General features: G+C 46.3%; 1 protein-coding gene across 9 annotated transcripts in view; it reads left to right on the top strand.

Annotated features, from left to right (window-relative positions):
* Positions 1 to 19,392, top strand: part of GJC1 (gap junction protein gamma 1) — a 57,666-nt gene that overhangs the window by 385 nt on the left and 37,889 nt on the right. For 2 of the 9 annotated variants that reach the window (XM_084804276.1, XM_084804282.1), the window contains exon 1: positions 371 to 532. The exons of 3 other annotated variants lie outside the window; for them this stretch is intronic. The gene's annotated coding sequence lies outside the window, so the exon portion shown is untranslated. Of the gene's footprint in view, positions 1 to 370; positions 533 to 582; positions 853 to 4,666; positions 4,805 to 4,997; positions 5,043 to 17,767; positions 17,908 to 19,392 lie in introns of those variants that run through there. 4 more of the 9 variants (XM_084804281.1, XM_084804280.1, XM_084804278.1 and 1 more) reach the window with 4 other exon arrangements.

Below are 19,392 nucleotides of genomic sequence, written 5' to 3'. Positions count from 1 at the left end.
AAAGGTTTGGGGGGGTTTTGCAGAGAGAAAAGAAATTGCAATAAGCATCCATGATGGGACACGGGGATTGCACCCAACTGTGCGTTCGAGACACCAGTATCAAATTCAGATGTGATGCTTCTGCAAATGAAAATAGATTTATTTTGCAAAGTTTTCCAAACGGCATCAGGCCTGGAACATGAGCGTTATAGTTTGCATCGCGTGCCAGATCTGAGGCTTTTGCAAATTTCGATAAATACCTTTTGCGGCGGCAAATAATTTTGCAAGCCACGCTGAAACCTGTCGGTCCAACGCCGCCGCTCTCCGCACACGCCTCACCCCGCGCGAAACGACGCCGCTCCGCGGACGCGCCCGAAGTTCGCCGCCCGCCGGGGCGGGGCGCCGCGGGGCGCGCTCGCAGCCCCCCGCCGCTTCTCTTCCCGGGCCGCGACGGCGCGCGGTCTCTGGAGCGGCCCCGAGAGAGGCTGCAGCAGGCGGGCCGGGCCGCTCCCTCGGCGCCGGAGCCCCGCCACCCTTCCCGCGGCAGCGGCGGGTGAGTGGGCGCCCCCCGGCGTCCTGGGGCTCCGCGCGGGCGGGCTGCGCGGGAGGGGCCGTGGGGCCCGCCGAGGAGGGGCCCGCCGCGGCCCGCGCCAGGCGTCCGGCCTCCCGCCTGGAGCAGGGGCGGGCTCGACGGCCTGCAGGCCCCGCCGGCCCGACGATTCTGCGACTCTCCGGGTCTCGCCGCTGCCGTCTGCAGCCAGCGAGCCACGAGGCAGCGCGGGACGAGCACGGCGGAGGCTGCGGGCCCCCGGCTTGCCGATGCCCACGGGAGCCTGCAAGCGGGGTGGAGGCGGCGGCGCGGCCCGGGATGAAGTGAGACAACTTCGTCCCTTTATCCACAAGATCCATAATTTTTTTGAAAAAACTATTCGACCTCATCCCTCTTTCAGTGTTAGTGCCACAAAAGGGCAGTTGGGGCACCAGTCATGAGGGATGCTTTCAGTCCTCCTGCCCCATTCTTCCGAATAGGTTTGGGAACTTTGAATTCCACACCGATCCCAATGCAAAAACACCCCCCCCCGGGGGGGGGGCACTGTAATTCGGCCTCGGGGCAGCCTTTGTATGTTCCTTGTGTGCGCATCCATTGAATTTGGTGGGGCTGGGTCGCTACACTCTTGTGACCAGCGTTCTGTATAGAGCCCAGCACGTTCCACGTTATATATGCATGTAAAGTATAGGCTCAGTAACATACAACATTCCCTCTTTCATCCCCAGATTCTTTGAAAGCCGCTCTGTGTACTAAAGAGCGTTGTTGAACTTAAATTATAGTTGTTGTGGTTGTTACAGCATTAATGTACATGCCACATTACAAGATTGGAAAGGATAGGGATCTGCCCCAAGGAGTTCACAATCTAAATCAGAGGGAAAAAATCCACTTACACAGCTCCACTTCACATATTACAAATGTTCCCAAAGGCACTTCTGTGTATGAATTCCCGTCTGTCACATATATAGGTTGTAACTTGTGATGTGTAAATTGTTTTGTGCATACTATATGTTGTTGTTGTTGTTGTTCAGTCGTTCAGTCGTGTCCGACTCTTCGTGACCCCATGGACCATAGCACGCCAGGCCTTCCTGTCCTGCGCTCTCTCCCGGAGCGTGCTCAAGTTCATATTCATTGCATCGGTGATGCTATCTAGCCATCTCATCCTCTGCCGTCCCCTTCTCCTTTTGCCTTCAGTCTTTCCCAGCATCAGGGTCTTTTCCAGAGAGTTTTCTCTTCGCATTAGGTGGCCAAAATATTGGAGCTTCAGCTTCAGTATCTGTCCTTCCAATGAGCAGTCAGGGTTGATTTCCTTTAGGATGGACTGATTTGACCTCCTTGCAGTCCAGGGGACTCGTAAGAGTCTTCTCCAGCACCAGAGTTCGAAGGCATCAATTCTTCGGCGCTCAGCCTTCCTTATAGTCCAGCTCTCACAGCCATACATTACTACTGGGAAAACCATTGCTTTGATTAGACGGACCTTTGTCGGCAAGGTGATGTCTCTGCTTCTTACTATGCTGTCTAGGTTTGCCATAGCTTTTCTCCCCAGGAGCAAGCGTCTTTGAATTTCATGGCTACAGTCACCGTCTGCGGTGATCTTGGAGCCCAAGAAAGTAAAATCTGTCACTGCTTCCATTTCTTCCCCTTCTATATGCCAGGAAGTGATGGGGCCAGATGCCATGATCTTCGTTTTTTGAATGTTGAGTTTCAAACCCGCTTTTGCACTCTCCTCTTTCACCCTCAACAAGAGGCTCTTTAGATCCTCTTCGCTTTCTGCCATTAGGATGGTATCGTCTGCATATATTGGAGGTTGTTGATAATTCTCCCAGCAATCTTAATTCCGATCTCTGATTCATCCAACCCGGCATTTCTCATGATGTACTCTGCATATAAGTTAAATAAGCAGGGTGACAATATGCAGCCTTGTCGTACTCCTTTCCCAATTTTGAACCAATCGGTTGTTCCATGTCTGGTTCTTACTGTTGCTTCTTGACCCTCGTACAGGTTTCTCCGGAGACAGGTAAGGTGGTCTGGTACTCCCATCACTTTAAGAATTTGCTGCAGTTTGTTGTGATCCACACAATCAAAGGCTTTAGCGTAGTCAATGAAGCAGAAATAGATGTTTTTCTGGAATTCTCTTGCTTTCTCCATGATGCAACGAATGTTGGCGATTTGATCTCTAGTTCCTCTGCCTCTTCGAAACCCAGCTTGTACTTCCGGTTGTTCTCGATTGGCCATAGCCTCTTAGCAGTTATACATGCCGTTTATACATGTGTAGGATTATTATTAAGGTGCCGCGGTGGCTTAGGTGCCGCGGTGGCTTAGTGGTTAAGACGCTGAACTGCAGACTGGAAGGTCGGCAGGTCAGCAGTTCGAGACCCGAGTGCTGCGTGACGGAGTGAGCTCCCGTCTTCAGTCCCAGCTTCTGCCAACCTAGCAGTTCGAAAGCAAGAAATTGCAAGTAGATAAATAGGTACCACCTCGGCGGGAAAGGTAACAGCGTTCCGTGCACCTCGGTGTTCAGTCATGCCGGCCACATGACCACGGAAGCGTCTTCGGACAGTGCTAGCTCTTCGGCTTAGAAACGGGGATGAGCACCGCACCCTAGAGTCGGACACGACTGGTTGGGGACACCTTTACCTTAGGATTATTAGACATTATGATCTATACACATGTCACTTGTTGATTCTTACATAAAAATACAGTGCAGCCTTCCCCAACCTGGCACCCTGCGGATGTTTTGGACTACATTTCTCATGATCCTGAGCCACCATAGCCAATGCTCAGGGATGATGGAAGTTATAGTCCAAAACATCTACAGGGCACCAGGTTGGGGTAGGCTGGTATAAGGAACTTGTAATATATGAATCATCCAATAAAAATCCTAAACTTTAAAATTAGGGGAAAATTTACTGGGTGTTAAAGGAAGTGTACAAGTGCAGTACATGTAGTGGGGGAACTTGGTGTGGGGAGCAATTCCTTCCCTTGGTTTAAAACTTGTAAATCATGACAAAATCAGACCAGAGGTCCATCTACTTCTGCATTCCGTTCACACAGTGGCCAAACAGCTTCTTGTGGGAGGTCTACAAGTAGTACCCTCCCACTCATGTTACCTAGTAACCAGTACACCTGCCTCTGACACTGACACTCTGACACTGGAGGTAGCATATGGCCATTGTGATTAGTAGTCATTATCCTCCTTGAATCTGTCTAATCCCCTTTTGAAGCCATCCCAAGTAGATGGCCATATCCTTGTGATAGTGAATTCCATAGCTTAACTATGCACTGTATCAAGAAGTCCTTCCTTTCATCTGCCTTGAATCTTCATTCCGCTTCATGGGGTGACCTGGGGTTCTAGTATTATGAGAGAGGTATTATCCAGTATTAATGCTAATTCTAGCATTATCTACTTTCTCCACACCATGCATCATTTTGTGCACCTCCATCATGTCTCCCTGCACTCACTGGTTTTCTAAAAGCTAAACAGTTCCAGAAAGAGGGCTCCTAATGCTACCAATCAAAAGGTAATGTGCAGCTATTCCATCTTTCCCTCCTAAATGGATTTTTTCGGGTAAGAAAAAGGACAGAAGAAATGGTGGAAACACGGGAAGATTACAAATTGAAGACATTAGTGTCTGGACACCCCATAGAATTACATGAATGAGGCAGAGTAATTGCACAAAAACAAGTTAGTTTGGAAGCACGCTCACTTCCCAGTAAAATGCTTAGGATTGTAGCTATTGTCTCACTGGAATTTTTATTTTAATGTCCCTCATTTGATTTTTTCTGTGATAACTGGCTGGAACACACTGGATGAGACATTTCCTTTAATCACAGGGGAGGACGGAAGAAAGAAAGATGAACGTTTTAATCCAAACTATTTTAGTGAAATAATCAACTCACCCAGTGTGGTGGGGGAAGTTGCAAGGCAAAGAGACTGGGCTGGATATTTCAAATTGTTGTTACTCATAAAACTCCACTGCCTAAGGAAAACCTCGTGTCCCCTGCGGAGTGGTCGCAATGCATATAACCGTTCATGCACTGTAGTAGGGGAGGAGAAAAGGGTTGTGCTGGGTTGCCTCAAGCAATAGCGGGCTTGGAACGCCCTTCCTCGGCTGTCAAAACTTGTTTTCTCAGGAGCGCAGACAGCATTCGGCCTTCACTGCCATAATGGTGATTTTGTTGCCTTTAGCAACGTTCTCATGTTTAGTATCTTGCTTTGTGGTCTGTTTTCATTCCATATTTCTTGGGTTGAGTTGCTTTTTTCCCCTCCTGGAAACTGTAAGTGTTTGTGTTATTTGTACTACCTCTTTCTTTAAACAGAAGAAGCATCAATTCATTTGGAAAAACTTTTAAGTCTTTCAAGAGAGTTCTGGTTTCGGGGGTGGGGAGGTTTAAAAGGAAAACTCGTATGCAGTACGAGTTTAGTCTAAGCAGTGTATTGATTTGCAGATCTTTTCTGTTTTTTCAACAGAGTGTAAAATGCTGCCATGAACTTTGCTAGTTTGAACTCATTGATGTAAGACCTTTAATTGAATCAAAGTGTTTTGGGGGGTATGTGGAAATTTGAGGGGAAAGAGATTAACTCAGAGAGCATAACAGCTATGGCATGGCATTATTTCTTTTTGAGTATGACTTTTGAAGAGAAGCAACAAATTGAGCTTCAGAGAAAAATAAATTTATTTCACTGTATTCATTTTAATCATAGAATAGTAGTAGGGCTGGAAGGGGCCTACAAGACCAGCGAGTCCAACCCCCGCTCAATGCAGGAATCCAAGTCAGAGCATCCCTGACAGGTGGCTGTCCAGCCTCGTCTTGAATGCTGCCAGTGTGGGAGAGCCCACCGCCTCCCGAGGGAATTGGTTCCATTGTTGGATTGCTCTGGACTTTGTGCATTTCTCCTTTTTGTCTCTTTATTATTATTATTTTTGGATTAGGCATTTCAGAGGAGATACTGACATCCACTCTGTGTGCCATTTGTCATTTTAATCCTTAGTAGGGGTTTTAGAACATTCATGAACACTGCTTAGGATAGGTGACAGGGTTTCAAGAAAAACTGCTGATATCCATTAAATTGTCAAGTATGTATATTTGCTAGCATTATAGTTTAGGATCCAAATTTCGCTCGGAAATAAAAACTGGGTGTTTTTTTTAAAGGCTCCTTTTCTCTCTTTCCCTTAGACTTCCAACTCATTGCTTTGCTTTGCTTTGCTTTGCATTGCATTTATATTTATTGTTTGATTGTTTGCTATTTTGAGATAAAGGAAAACTGGAGAATAACAGTTGCCATTATTGCTTTCTACCTTTGTGGATTTTACAGAAGAGCTGAAAACACCAATGTCAGCTAATAAGTAAACAAACAAAAGGACAACCATTGGAGTAAAAAGCTGCAAGACTGCAGTTCGTTAGCAATTTGACCGTTTCTTTGGATTTGAATTAAGAATCACAGGAAGGTCATTCACCACAATAAACGACTGGCTACACATCTGGGTTTAATGTGCCTGAAATTTATTTAATGTTTAGTATACAACCAAAATGTTTAGGTTATGTACTGTGGAGACTGTGTCTTAGATGGGGTGGGATTATGTACTATAGATATATTTAGGGCACAATCCTATGTATGTTTAGACAGAGAAAAAGCCTACAACTCCTAGCACTCCAAGGGAATGCATAGGGTTGTGCCCTTAGTTGCCTTTGGTGCTGTGCTGAACTTTATGTACTCAGCGTTTCCTGTTTCATATACGTATATGATGAAGTAGCTCTTGTCCACAAAAGGTCATGCAATAGTAAACTAATGACTCTTTTATGGCCCACCAGTCTCATCTTTTTTTGCTGCTGCTTTTCTAATAATGTTTTTCTTATGTACAGTATTTTACATTGTCCTCGTTGAATGTCATTTTGCTTTTTACCAGCCCAACTCTCCATTTATCAAGATAATTTTTTTTTTTTACTGAATTCAGTCTCTAAACCATTTTCAGTCCCTCCCGGTATGGGACTTGGAAGTACCACAGTCTCTAACCAGTGGGGCATAGTTAAGATCATTTAACAGAATTTACTATACCGTAGTGTATAGTAAGTCTCAGTTTAAAGTAGTCAGATCTTTAGTTATCTTTTGTTGCATTAGATGGTGCCGTGGTTTGCACCAAAGTTCTAGTTTGTTATTCAGACTGTGCTTACCTAAGGAGAAGTTTCATATAAAGAAGTTTCATATAAATCATAGTCTTGTTGGGTGGTTTTGGGGAATTCACTTTCTCTTCACTTATAAATAATAATAAATAATTTTGGTGTGGTTGAGGGACAAAACCTGTTTCTCTGTTTTGAATAGTTACACGAAAAATATGAAAATATTTGTTCCATATTTGCTAAGCTAGCTGGAGCTTGATATATTTATCCCACTTTGGTTTTTATCTTGCCGTTCAGTCAGCACCAAGTTCAAGGGGGACACTGGCAAAGTGCAGTCTACTGGGCCTCCTGTCTGGTGGGGCATTGTGAGAAATTTTAATTAATGGGTTGCTCAGAGCTGCCAACCACTCGGTTAAAAAATAGAACTGGGGGTACAGGTGGGTAAGACCAATCCCCAAAGCCGGTGTTAGTATCAGTGGTCCCTTCTGGAGAACGTGACCCTTTGGGAGCGGTCGAAGAATGTGGGGTGCTGGTACCGACCCTGTTTGGCTCACAAGTAGTCCCCAAAGTGGCTAGCAACTTATAGAATCATAGAATAGTAGAATCATAGAATAGTAGGGTTGGAAGGGGCCTACAAGGCCATCGAGTCCAACCCCCTGCTCAATGCAGGAATCCAAGTCAGAGCATCCCCGACAAATGGCTGTCCAGCCTCGTCTTGAAGGCCTCCAGTGTGGGAGAGCCCACCACCTCCCCAGGTAATTGGTTCCATTGTCGTATTGCTCTGACACTCAGGAAGTTTTTCCTGATGTTCAGCCGGAATCTGGCTTCCTGTCACTTGAGCCCATTATTCCGTGTCCTGCACTCTGGGATGATGAAGAAGAGATCCTGGCCTTCTTCTCTGTGACAACCTTTCAAGTACTTGAAGAGTGCTATCATATCTCCCCTCAGTCTTCTCTTCTCAAGGCTAAACATGCCCAGTTCTTTCAGTCTCTCTTCATAGGGCTTTGTTTCCAGTCCCCTGATCATCTTTGTTGCCCTCCTCTGAACCCTCTCCAGTTTGTCTGCATCCTTCTTAAAGTGTGGTGCCCAGAACTGGACACAGTACTCCAGATGAGGCCTAACCAGTGCTGAGTAGCGGGGAACTAGTACTTCCCGGGATTGGAAGCGATGCTTCTATGAATGCAGCCCAAAATAGCATTGGCCTTTTTTGCAGCCACATCACATTGTTGGCTCATATTCAGCTTGTGATCGACAACAATTCCACGATCCTTCTCGCTCGTAGTGTGGTTGAGCCACGTATCCCCCATCTTGTAACTGTGCATTTGGTTTCTTTTTCCTAGGTGCAGAACTTGGCATTTGTCCCTATTAAATGTCATTCTGTTGTTTTCTGCCCAGCGCTCCAGTCTATCCAGATCACTTTGAATTTTGTTTCTGTCTTCCAAAGTATTAGCTATCCCTCCCAATTTTGTGTCATCTGCAAATTTGATCAGCATTCCCTGCACCTCCTCCTCCAAGTCATTAATACAAATATTGAAGAGCATAGGGCCCAGGACTGAGCCCTGCGGTACCCCACTCGTTACCTCTCCCCAGCTTGAGAAGGTCCCATTGATAAGCACTCTTTGAGTCCGATTCTGTAGCCAACTGTGGATCCACCGGATCGTTGTTTCATCTAGCCCACTTCGAGCTAGTTTGCTCATCAGGATATCATGGGGCACTTTGTCGAAAGCTTTGCTGAAGTCGAGGTATATGATGTCTACAGTATTCCCACGGTCTACAAGGGAGGTTACTTGATCAAAAAATGAGATCAGATTTGTCTGGCAGGACTTGTTTTTGACAAACTTCCTAATAATAACATCTGTACAAAGGCTGCAATTCACCTGATGGAGTTCTTCTGTGCAAGGCCCGTTGGAAATACTGAAGCTCTCATTAATATCAGTTGTGCACAGGAGAACTTAACCAGAACTAATCGTAAAAATCATTAACATGGTAGGTACAAAGCCAGCAATAATAGAACATGATTGTATTTTATGTCATAATTTTTACTGTTGTTATTTTAAACGTTCTGTCGCTGTTTGTCAGAGCAGCCCTGTGGTCCGTGGAAGGCACCCCCCTCCTCCCCTTTGCAGCTGCCGCATAAAGCGCCGCAGCAGCTGCTCGTGACTTCGGATGATGTCAGAGGGGTCAAGGAGGGGCCTTCCGGTGGCGGGGAGAGGGGAGGTGTGGGTCTGCAGGATTCTGCGACCTCCATCGCTGCCCCTGCCCACCGCCGCAAGTGAGCTGGATCGGCTGAGAGGCCGTCTAGCTGAATATTTTTTTGAGCTGCAAAGGGAGGCCAGATTGCCTCCATCGTCCCTCCCGCCCTGCCTGGCTCTTGCTGGCAGGGCATGGAATATGAGGGGGGCTCTGATCTCAGAGCTCTCTGTCGGTTGGGAGTGCAGTACATCGGATTGCGCTCTCGTATTTTATATTTTATGGCAGTTGTGACACTAGTTTCAGGGCAAAATCCATGATTTTTAAGCCAGTATTGGATTGTTAACATTTGAATTGGTCTTTACTGTTTTTAAAATTCAGTTTAAAGCATTTGTTTTTTATTTATATTTTAAAATACTTTGAAGTCAACATATCTAGGCTTGGATCATAAGATAAGTTAGGCTGCAATCCTGTGGTCCCTGGGAGAGTGTCCCAGGGGCCATAGAATCAGAGGCCTGCCCTCAGAGGCAGAAATCTGACCTCAGATCCGTCCTCCCAGCCTGGTCCCCCTATGGAGGGGAGGAGTGGAACTTAGGGAGGAATTCTCTGCCCCCCCCCCCAGCTTGTTCTAGGCTCTTGCAATAGAATAGCATTAAATTATGTCGACTGAAGATGTGGAATAAGTTATAGCTTATAGTTTTTATAACACTGTATAAAAATGAGGGGGGGAAAAACTAGGGTTGTACATAGATAACCTCCCCCCCCAACGATCCAACTCAGAAGCTGCTTTGGGGCTTCTGAGGCAGGCCCAGTTTGGCTTGGGCCGATTCGGGGGGCCCCGACCCGCCTCGGCCTATGAAGCCAAAGTGGGATTCGGACATCCGAATCCTGCTTCATCCCCCCCAACACACCACCCACACCGGTCCTTACCTGGGTCCTTACCTGGGGGGGGGCGCCACCGCCAGGGGAGCCGCTGCTGCTGATGTTGCCCGGGGAGCCGCCAGGGAAGGCGCGGCCAGACCAAACGCTGCCCGTTGCAGCCTGCCAACTGCAGATAGGCACGAGGGTGGGAGTCGCCCTCCAGCTGCGCTCTCTCCCTTCCTTGGAAGGAGGGGAGGGAGCCCGGGTTGAGCCAGCTCCTGCCTCTGCTCGAGCCTTCATGGGTTCCTTGCTTGCCAGGAGCCTGTGACAGTTTGAGGGAGACCAGCGGCGGCAGCTTGCAATGAGGGCGGGCCACCGCTGCCAGCTCCTAGGCCCTCTGGATGCATGCCAGCAGCCGTCTTGTTCTGGGGAATGGGGGAGCCATTTTTAAAATGGCGATTCCCTGTATTTCCGGTGCGTGTCCAGCTGGCGTGCATCCAGAGGACTAGGTAAGGAGCTGGGGGCTGGGCGGTGGCAGTTGCATGGTGGCTGGGACTCCGGATCGCTCTGAAGTACACCGAAGCGCTTCAGAGCGGCCTGATCCGCCTCGGGCTGTTTCGTGCCCTCTCCGCCTCGACTCGGAGGTGGCCCAAAGTGGCCCGAGGCACCCTGTTTCAACTCGGAGTTTGGGCTTTGGGCCGAAGCAGTGCACAGCCCTAAACCCCCCCAATAATGCAAGGAAACAGTAATTACACACACACACACACACACTGACATTGGGGCAATTAAGAGGGTATGTCCTGTGGATTTTCTCACATTTTTCAGCATGTTATGTGTGGAAAGAGGAGAGAGTAAGTGAGTAGAACAGATCAGTGGTAGTTATTCTAGCTTGTGTTCCCTTTGTGTGCAGGTTTAGGGTATGGGTGTGAGCTGGCTGTTCACATCATTAGGTTGCTCTTGAGCTTTTGTAAGAAGTCACTACTTATTTGTTGCCTTATACTATTTGGGTTGGACTCAGTGGTCTTACAGGCCTCTTCCAATGCTACTATTCTATGATTTGTGTTCTGCCCATCCTCTGAGACCATCAAGGCAGCCAGCACATTTTATCCTCACAGTAAGGCTGCGAGACAGCTTGGGCTAAAACACAGTGACTAGCCTAAGGCTGCCTAGTGAGCCTTATGAATGAGTAGGGTTGCTGGTTTGGCTGTGCCAGGCCCTGGCTCTCCAGGCCAGCATGAACGGAAGCTGGGGAGGTTGTGAGGAGAGCTGCACAACTGCTGGGCTGACCTCTGCCCACTGCTGCAACTTAAGAGTTGGGAGGACGGCCGGCCAGTCGTCATGCTCGCCAGAGAGTGGTGCCACACTCATGACGAGTGTGGTACTAGGAGTTCATGCTCACTGTATTTATTTCCTAGACTCTGTACATTAGTGTATAGACATCAAAAGTATTGGATATTCTGTTCCGTTGTCTCCCCTACTGTTTTATTGTGAGGTTTGCTAGACGCCCCACATCTCCCCCATTTTCTCCTTCAGCACCCAGGTTCCTATCTTTTGAGCTTACCTTTGGGTTTTTGTCTCCATCCGTGACAGGATTTAGTTTAAAGCCCTCTTCTGCTAAACACACTGTCCCCAGTCCTTGTGAAGTGCAACAACCCTGTCAGTAGTCCTTTGTTAAGGAACCTTGGGCCATGGTCCCAGAACCAGGGCTACTCTCTTCAGCAACATCTGCTTAGCCAGTCATTCACTGGAAGTATGATCTCTTTTTGTATAAACCAGGTGTTTGCCATTTGGACTGGACTACACTGATGCGGGAAGAGTGGATTCAAATGGCACTACGTTGTCAGGAGCTGCAGAGCTCTGATCAGAAGAGTCCCTGATCTGAGGCGTCCACCACAGACAGCTCAAGCCAGGATATAATCGCCATGAATCAGAATCCTCCTGATTTTGGGAGTCAGGCAATCCTGTGCCACTGCCTGCTGTATAGCTCTAAGACCTGCCATGCTCCCTGGGCTGGGCAGCTTCCTGCTGAGAGAAGGCATCAGGATGCCCCCCTGCTCTTCTCTCCGCCCTTCGTCTTGCCTCTCACACCGACCTCCCAGCCTCTGCCGCGCAGCCCTGAGGAGGGGGAAGCTGATGTGGGAGGCAACAGGGAAGCCCTCTGGAGCCAGGACAGAAGGCCCGCGCCAGGGGCCATGGCACCGGATTGGCCTCCTGTCCAGATTCCCAGCTGCGTCTCTGCTTCTCGGCATCTGCAGCCCCTTCAGCCACTGGGGGCCAGGCCCTGCGTGTGGGAAATGGCCAGTGATGTGGGGTGATTTTGTAAGTTCTTTAGTAAGAAATGGATTGCAATTTAAAATACAATTTTAGGCAAGTTTGGCAGTTTTGAAGTTGTAATTAATGTTTTTCAAGTAATCCAAGGTAGCAAGAATCTCACATAGCAGGGATGTGAGAGAATACATATATGTCGTTGAAATACATATATGTCTCAGTGTAAAATGGAACAAAGCTGAAGGTGCCCCAACCACCTCAGCGGAAGAGAGTTGAACTCTGGCAAGAGAGGAGTGGCTGTCAGTGGGCCACGCATAGTCCTTTGGGTTGCTAAATTAATTAGTGCCGCCTTCCCCAACGTGATGCCCTCCAAGTGTGTTGGACTACAACTCCCAGCATATCCAGAGGGCACCAGGTGGGGGAAGGCGGAATTAGTGTGTCAACAGTTTTCAGCACCTTTGCTTTTTTCGTACATTTAAACAATGTACAGGAAGTATATGCTGTTGTCTTTAATTTTTGCAAGTATTCCCACAAAAAGTTCTACACAGTATAACATTTAGATCATATTAAGTGTGCTTTAATTTTTTCCTGAGGTATTTCAGGTCAAATACTTGGTGAATTGGGACAGAAAATTAACATGGGACATTTTTTAGCATTGTTGTTAACTAAATGCAAGTAAAATAAACGTGCTAAATTAGATCACTCCTTAGGATATCAGAAAATTTTCTGATGCAGACCAAAAATTTTCCAATGCAAATGACCCCATGCAAATCATCCTAATTTGGATTGGAAAATTTTCCAGAAACTTTCCAATTCAGAATTTTCCAGAAAAGCCACATCACTGCAAGTAGCCACTTAAAAATTTACCATGTGACTCGTGTAACTGTGTAAGGACCTGATAATCTATAACCTCCTTCCATGAGTCCAGTGTCTTGTCTGCAGCCATTCAGGTACCACATGGTCAGCTTTTCATGTGGTCATTCAGTTGGATATGGTGCTTCTGCTAATTAAACAGCAGGCTTATGTTACACAAAGATGGCAGAATACAGAAATGTCGTGCATGTGCCTGGTTGTTTTTCTGGGAATCATTTTTAACATGGTGGTTCATAGCAGAGTGGATTCATTTAAATCAAGACAATTTAAATCTGAAAGGAAAATGGTTGATTGAAATCACTGATTTAAATCAGGTTTCCCATTGAAACCTGTTTGTATATTTTCTGAACAATGGTGCAAATCTGACTACTAAACCATGTTAATTTGCAACAAAAGAAAGTATTTTTTACCCTGTTTCATTCTTACAAGCAGGTTTTGCATTTCTTTGTCTCACTTTTATTTGCAAGATTCTTTTTTTACCCGTGTCTTTAGAATATTCCCATTTGTTCTTATGAGCATCACCCATGACAGTTTGAGGTTAACATTACAATCATACACATGTCTACTCAGAAATAGGTTTCATTGTGTTCAGTGGGGCCTACTCCCAGGCAAGTGGTTATAGGATTGCAGGTAATACAGGCAGATGGATGCTTGTGTCTTTTCTTTTTCTTTCCAGTGTTGCTCCTTTTTTTCACTGTCTTGGCCCAGCCTCTGCCTCACAAAAAACAGTTAACAAACAAAAATGAAATGCCCATGACTGATCAATCAAGCAAAGTTTGATAATTACGGAGCAGATTACAGCAGGATGGGAGGAGCGGCAGAGGTGATATTTGCCTCCCCACCCTCCGTTCTTTGATTTTTTGCTATAGACAAGTTGAAAAGGGCTAAAAAGCCCAACTAGCAAGGGTGCTTCGGAGGGGGAGGGAAGGAGGCTGGAGGAGGCTCAGGATGAGTTGTGTCCTGGCCTCTCCAGACTCCTCCCCTACCCACCAGCAGATCGCCCCCCTTTCCCCCTCTCAGAGGTTGAGTTTCCGACCTCGGAGAAGAAGCCAGCGCGGTTCTCTTTATGCCAGCTGCGAGGGGGTGGGACCAGGGGTCAGATCTCCAACTGCCCGTTCTGAGTATGGGGCGCTGTTGCTGACCTAGGAGGTGAGAATCCAAACTATCGTGTGATCCCTGGGACACTCATGCAGGGACCATGGGATTGCTCTAAGTGTAGGTTTAGCATGTTTATGATGTAACTAGTTTAATTGTAACTATGTTGCTTTAAATGAGAGAATTTAGTATTTTATGTTTTTTTCAAAATAAAATGTGAAAATCTCATTTAACTTTAAAATATTTAAAGTTTAAACATCTGATTTTGAAAAATAATTCTTTTAAAAAGCATTGATTTTTTTATCCACCCTGGTTTGGCTACCTCTTAATTGTGGACGAGGGAGCCCATCTGGTTGTATTATGGAGAACTGGGTGGGCGAGTTGGGTGGAGCGGATCTGACCCAGCTTTGCCTACCTGAGTACTCGGCAGGGACTTTAACATTTACTTGAAGTCTGGTTCTGGTGGATCAGCTTGGGATTTCATGACAGGAATACCCTTGATTTGGTATTTTCCCCACTTTGTGAGATTTAGGGTATGAAAATAGGTGTGTGTGTGTGTGTGTGTGGGACTCGTGATGCCAGTTTCCCCCTGCAGAGGTGGAGGCCAGTCCAGATGGTCTGCCCCCAGCGATGGATTCCTGAATCCTCTGCGGGAGTTTCTGGTAGACAGGGCTGGTGACCCTGTGGGGCCCTAGTCTCCCTGCGGAGTGGTGAGGTGCAAAGGGCCATTGACGTGGTTGCTCCTGAGTGCCCGACATTCCAGAGAACTGAAAGCAATGAAACAAGCTGGATGACGGCTAGAGTGCAACTGGTACAAGACTCACTGTGAAGCTGACAGAATCATGCCCATTATGTGGCAGTGAGGGCGGTGGAAAGGTCTTATTTCGCCGCTTCATTTTACCTCCATTAACCTGCAGAACTTTTCAGAGTGTTTCAGGGTTTATCAGCATCTACCCTGGTGAATGGAGGTTTGAATCCATCTGACACCCACTGTGGCCTTTTTGTCAAGTATTTTGAGGATAAAATTGTTTGCCTCTGCAGTTACCTTGATACTGTTATTGTGGCAGACTTTTCTGCAGTGTCCAATGCTGCAACTAGTCTGGTTGTTTGGGATCTGTTTCGGTCGATGCCACCTGAGGACTTGGTCAAAGTCCTTGCGGTAACGCATTGAACCACGTGCTGTCTTGATCCTTGCCCCTTGTGGCTGATTAAAGCTAGTCGAAGGGTTATGACCAAGTGGGTGCTTTTTTACGTGGGGGAGTGTTGCCTGCTGCCCTTCGGGAGTGGCACAGCCACCCCTTAAGAAATCCAACCTTGACAACTACTGCCTGGTCACAAATACCTCTTTTTTGGGGGAAGGATTTTGAGAGAGTTGTAGCGATTCAGTTGTATGTGCTTTTGGATGATACTATCTAGAGTCTAGATTCTAGACCCATTTCAGTCTGGCTTCAGACTTGGATTTGGGACTGAATCCATCTTGATCATTCTGATGGATGACGTTTAGTGAGAGAGGGACAGAGGGAGTGAAGCCTTGTTGCTCTTCCTTGATCTCTCAGTGGCCATTGATACCATAAACCATGGTATCCTTCTGGACCAGTTCAATGGGTTGGGGGCAGTGGTTCTACTCCTAACTGCAGGGTTGGTTCCAGAAGGTGGCATTGGGAGACTGTCTCTCAGCCATCTAGCAATTGTGCTATGTGGGGTGGCTGTGTACCATCTTGTCTTCAATGCTGTTTAACATATATATGAAACGGTTGGGAGCAGTCATCAGGAGATTTGGAGCTTTATTTCTCTGTTACATCTGAACCAGGTGTTGCCGTGAAGGTCCTGGACCAGTGCCTGGATGTAGTGGTGGGCTAGATGAGGGCCAATGAACTGAGGCTGAATTCTGGCAAGACGGAGTGGGTGAGTGGTTCCCCAGTTTGGGAGATAGGTAGTTTACCTGTTCTGGATGGGGTTGCACTCCCTCTTAAGGATCAGGTGCATAGTCTGGAGGGTAATGATAGACCCATCTTTGTTGCTAGAGGCCCGGGTGGCCTCAGTGACTCAGGGTGCCTTTTACCAGATTTGACCAGTAGGCCAGTTGCAGTTGTTCTTGGACCGGGGTTTCTTGACAGTAGTGATCCAGTTATTGGTAACATTGAGGTTGGATTGTTGCAACACGCTTTATGTGGGGCATCCCTTGAGGCTGGTCTGGAAGCCGTAGCTGGTGCAGAATGCTTCAGCTAGGCTACTGAGTGGGGCAACCTACTGGCAGCATATCACACCTGTCCTGAAGGAACTGCACTGGCTGCCTATTTGCGACAAGGCCAGGTTTAAGGTTTTGTTGCTGGACAACTTGGGACCTGGTTACGTTCTTTCCTATAGACTCCTTCAGCCCTTGAGGTCATCTCGTGAGGCCCTCCTGGTGGTGTCACATGCTCTTGAAGTCAGCTCTGTGGTTGTTAAAAGCAGGACATTTAGCCTGGTGGCACCCACTACGTGGAATGATGTTCCCCTTAAGATTAAATATGTGCGGACAGGTGTATGTGGGTGACACTAGTTATGTATGCACTAGTTACGTGCAGACTGGGTTACTGTAATGCACTGTATGTGGCGCTGCCTTTGAAGACAAGGCAACTTGGAAAATTCAGCTGGTGCTAATGGATGGATTGTATTACACTAATTCTGTAATAGCTGCACTAGTTGCTGGTGCGTTTTGGGTCCAATTCAAGGTGCTGGTTTTGACCTTTGAAGACTTACATGGATTGGTCCAGGTTATTTGAAGTGCTGCGTATGGCCTCATGAACCTGCCTCTTTGTCAAGATCATCATTGGAGGCCCTACTCATTGGCCCACTATTCTCAGCTTGTTTTAACTCGTTCACTCTTAAATGTGTTTGAAACTGAGGCATGGTTTGATGAACTTGTTATATTTATATTTAATTGTATAATTTATATTGTAAAAGGCCTTGGTAGGACTGCAGTCTTGAACGGATGCTAAGAAATGCAATGCAAAAATAAACTATTATGACATTGTGGCCATAATCAGAGTTGCTAATGAACCACTGGTAGCATACGAGTGATTGCCATTGGTGTAAGGCAGTGTGTTTGCAGTTGGTTCATTGGATTATCAAGCGAGTGGCCCCAGGTGTGCACTTACCACATGTTGGTCCCTTGTAAACATACCATGATACGCTTGTGATTGCATAGGGTGTCCATATGTTCGATCATGCAGGACGGTAATTTTACTGCTCATCTGGAACTGAACAGGGAAGCAGAGGTATGGTAAAGATTTCCTCTCCATGTGGCTTCATGCTGTAGATGTACACAGTAAGTAGTCGTCGGTGTAGTCACCAAGGAATGGGGCTTCACTGGCGGTAAGAGTACAAGTGCTGCTTGCCTGCACAGGTTCTTGAAACATAATCAGAGAATGTGGCATCTGAAGTAGCCCTGCCTATGGTCCAGCAGGAGTCTTTGAAATTACTTGCTGCAAGGCTTTTTGATGGCCACATTCATAAATGTCAGTAAAAAGAGCATTAGGTGAATATTATTAGTAATATTAAGTGAGTATTACCATTAAAAGTAATATTAGGTGAATTAGGACAGGTTTGTCAGCAACCATTGGCCATACAGACTATTACAGTGTGTAGAACTCGCTGTAGAATTGGGCATGAATGGTATTGCAAAAGGGTGAGAAGAGTACATGAAGGATAGATCTGGCAGAAGCAAGTAGCAGTAACAGCTGAAAGTGCCATGGCCATTTTCAGATAAAGAATATACCTCAAGTACCAAATGCTGGGGATTAACAGTCCAGAATGGAAACTGCCATTGTTCCCTGCTTGTGTTTTTCCCAGGACCGTCTGGCTCGCACAAGACGGAATGCTAATTTCAGTGAACTGTTGATCGGATTCAGCATAGCAGTTCTTAAGTACATCTGTTGACTTTTTGCTTGGCAGAAATGATGCAGCATTCTTCTTTGTAGAGCCGATATAGGGTAAGAGTGAAGCTATAAGAAATATAGATCTGCCCCCTCCCTCTCAACATATAGTGCTGTTTCACCCTGTGTCCTGACAGCCAGTCATGCTGAGTAGGGATGGTACTTAGAGATGAAACATTCCCGGAAATTTTGAAGCCATGGGGACAAAAGTTTTTTCGTGCTTTTTTTCCGAAAAAGTGTTTTTTCCCCCAAAATGGAAAGCAATACTTATTTTTAAAGGATTCTTTACAGATCTAAAATCACTGTGCTGCTTTAGTACAGCCTTCCCTAACCTAGTGCCCTCCAGATATTTTGGACTTCAGCTCCTATCAGCCTCAGGTAGGATGGCCAATGGTCAGGAATGCTGGGGATTGTAGTCCAAAACGTCTGTAGAGCACCAGGCTGAGGAAGGCTGCTTGATAAAGCAGCCTTTACGTTCCTCAAGTTATATAACATGGTTTGCTCATAAAATTATCATTATATTTGAAAACTTTAAAAAATGAACTTGGTCAATTTGTAATTATTGTCTGAATAAACTATACTTTTAAAATTTAATATACCAAACATGATTAATTTTACGAGCAAACATATTTTAGATTCCTAGTTTATGTCTGACCAGAAGGAACTTCAGCAAGTAGTCCCTGAAACATGTGAATCATCCTAGAAGCCAAAAGAAGCAGGAAGAACTGAAGACAAGCTCAGAAACACAGGACTCTGTAGAACAAAACTCAAACTGTCAACAGTGTACATTTTCTTCCATATTATGATATGGTGACTCTGTTCACCTGTTGGGAAACTGAGCATGGCTTGGAACACTCCAAAATGTCTATCAGTAAAAGATACACTGGATCAATAATTTTAATAAGAAATGGAAGAAATTAGTATGCTGGGAATATTACAGAGAGAATGAAAAAACATTTTCCCCATGGCTTCATTATTTCCAGAGATTTTACATCTCTAGTATTTCTATAAGAGTCTTCTTATTACATATTTTAGAAATCATTGGGGGAATAAAGGGATTTTAACAATATATAAACACATTTTCTTAAATTCTAAATGAAAATATTTCATAATCCAAAGTTGTTCAATTTTTCCAGTTTTTCAGAAAACCCCCCAAAAAGGTCCTTGGAAGAAAACAGAAAAGAACTGTGTGTGTGTGTGTGTGTGTCCCCGTATATTTCTGTTCCCCCCCCCCGAGTTTTTACATCTCTAGTTGTATTTGCAAGAGGGGAGAACTTAACCCAGGAGCGCTGTTTTCAGGGGCTGTTCTGTGTGTCTTAAAATGTATAATTCTGCCCTTAGAGCATGAGCTGAGGTCTCCCTGATTGAAATCTTGGCTCAGCTATGAATAGGGGTGTAGTGGTGGCAGGTCGGATCGGGGCTTCGCTCCTGCACTTTTATTGAAGCCGGCCCCCAGCTGGGTCGCCATCTGCTAGGGGAGGAGGAGGGAGCAGAGGGAGGGAGTTTGGGCGGCGGGCGGCTGCTGCTTGTCTACCACGCAGA

The sequence above is a fragment of the Heloderma suspectum genome, chromosome 6, assembly GCF_057233095.1.
Source record: "Heloderma suspectum isolate Gila_16-S chromosome 6, 16-S_ref, whole genome shotgun sequence".
In the NCBI taxonomy this organism is placed as follows: Eukaryota; Metazoa; Chordata; class Lepidosauria; order Squamata; family Helodermatidae; genus Heloderma; species Heloderma suspectum.
Note: the sequence above shows the minus strand (reverse complement) of the source record. Positions and strands in the feature narration are given on the sequence as shown.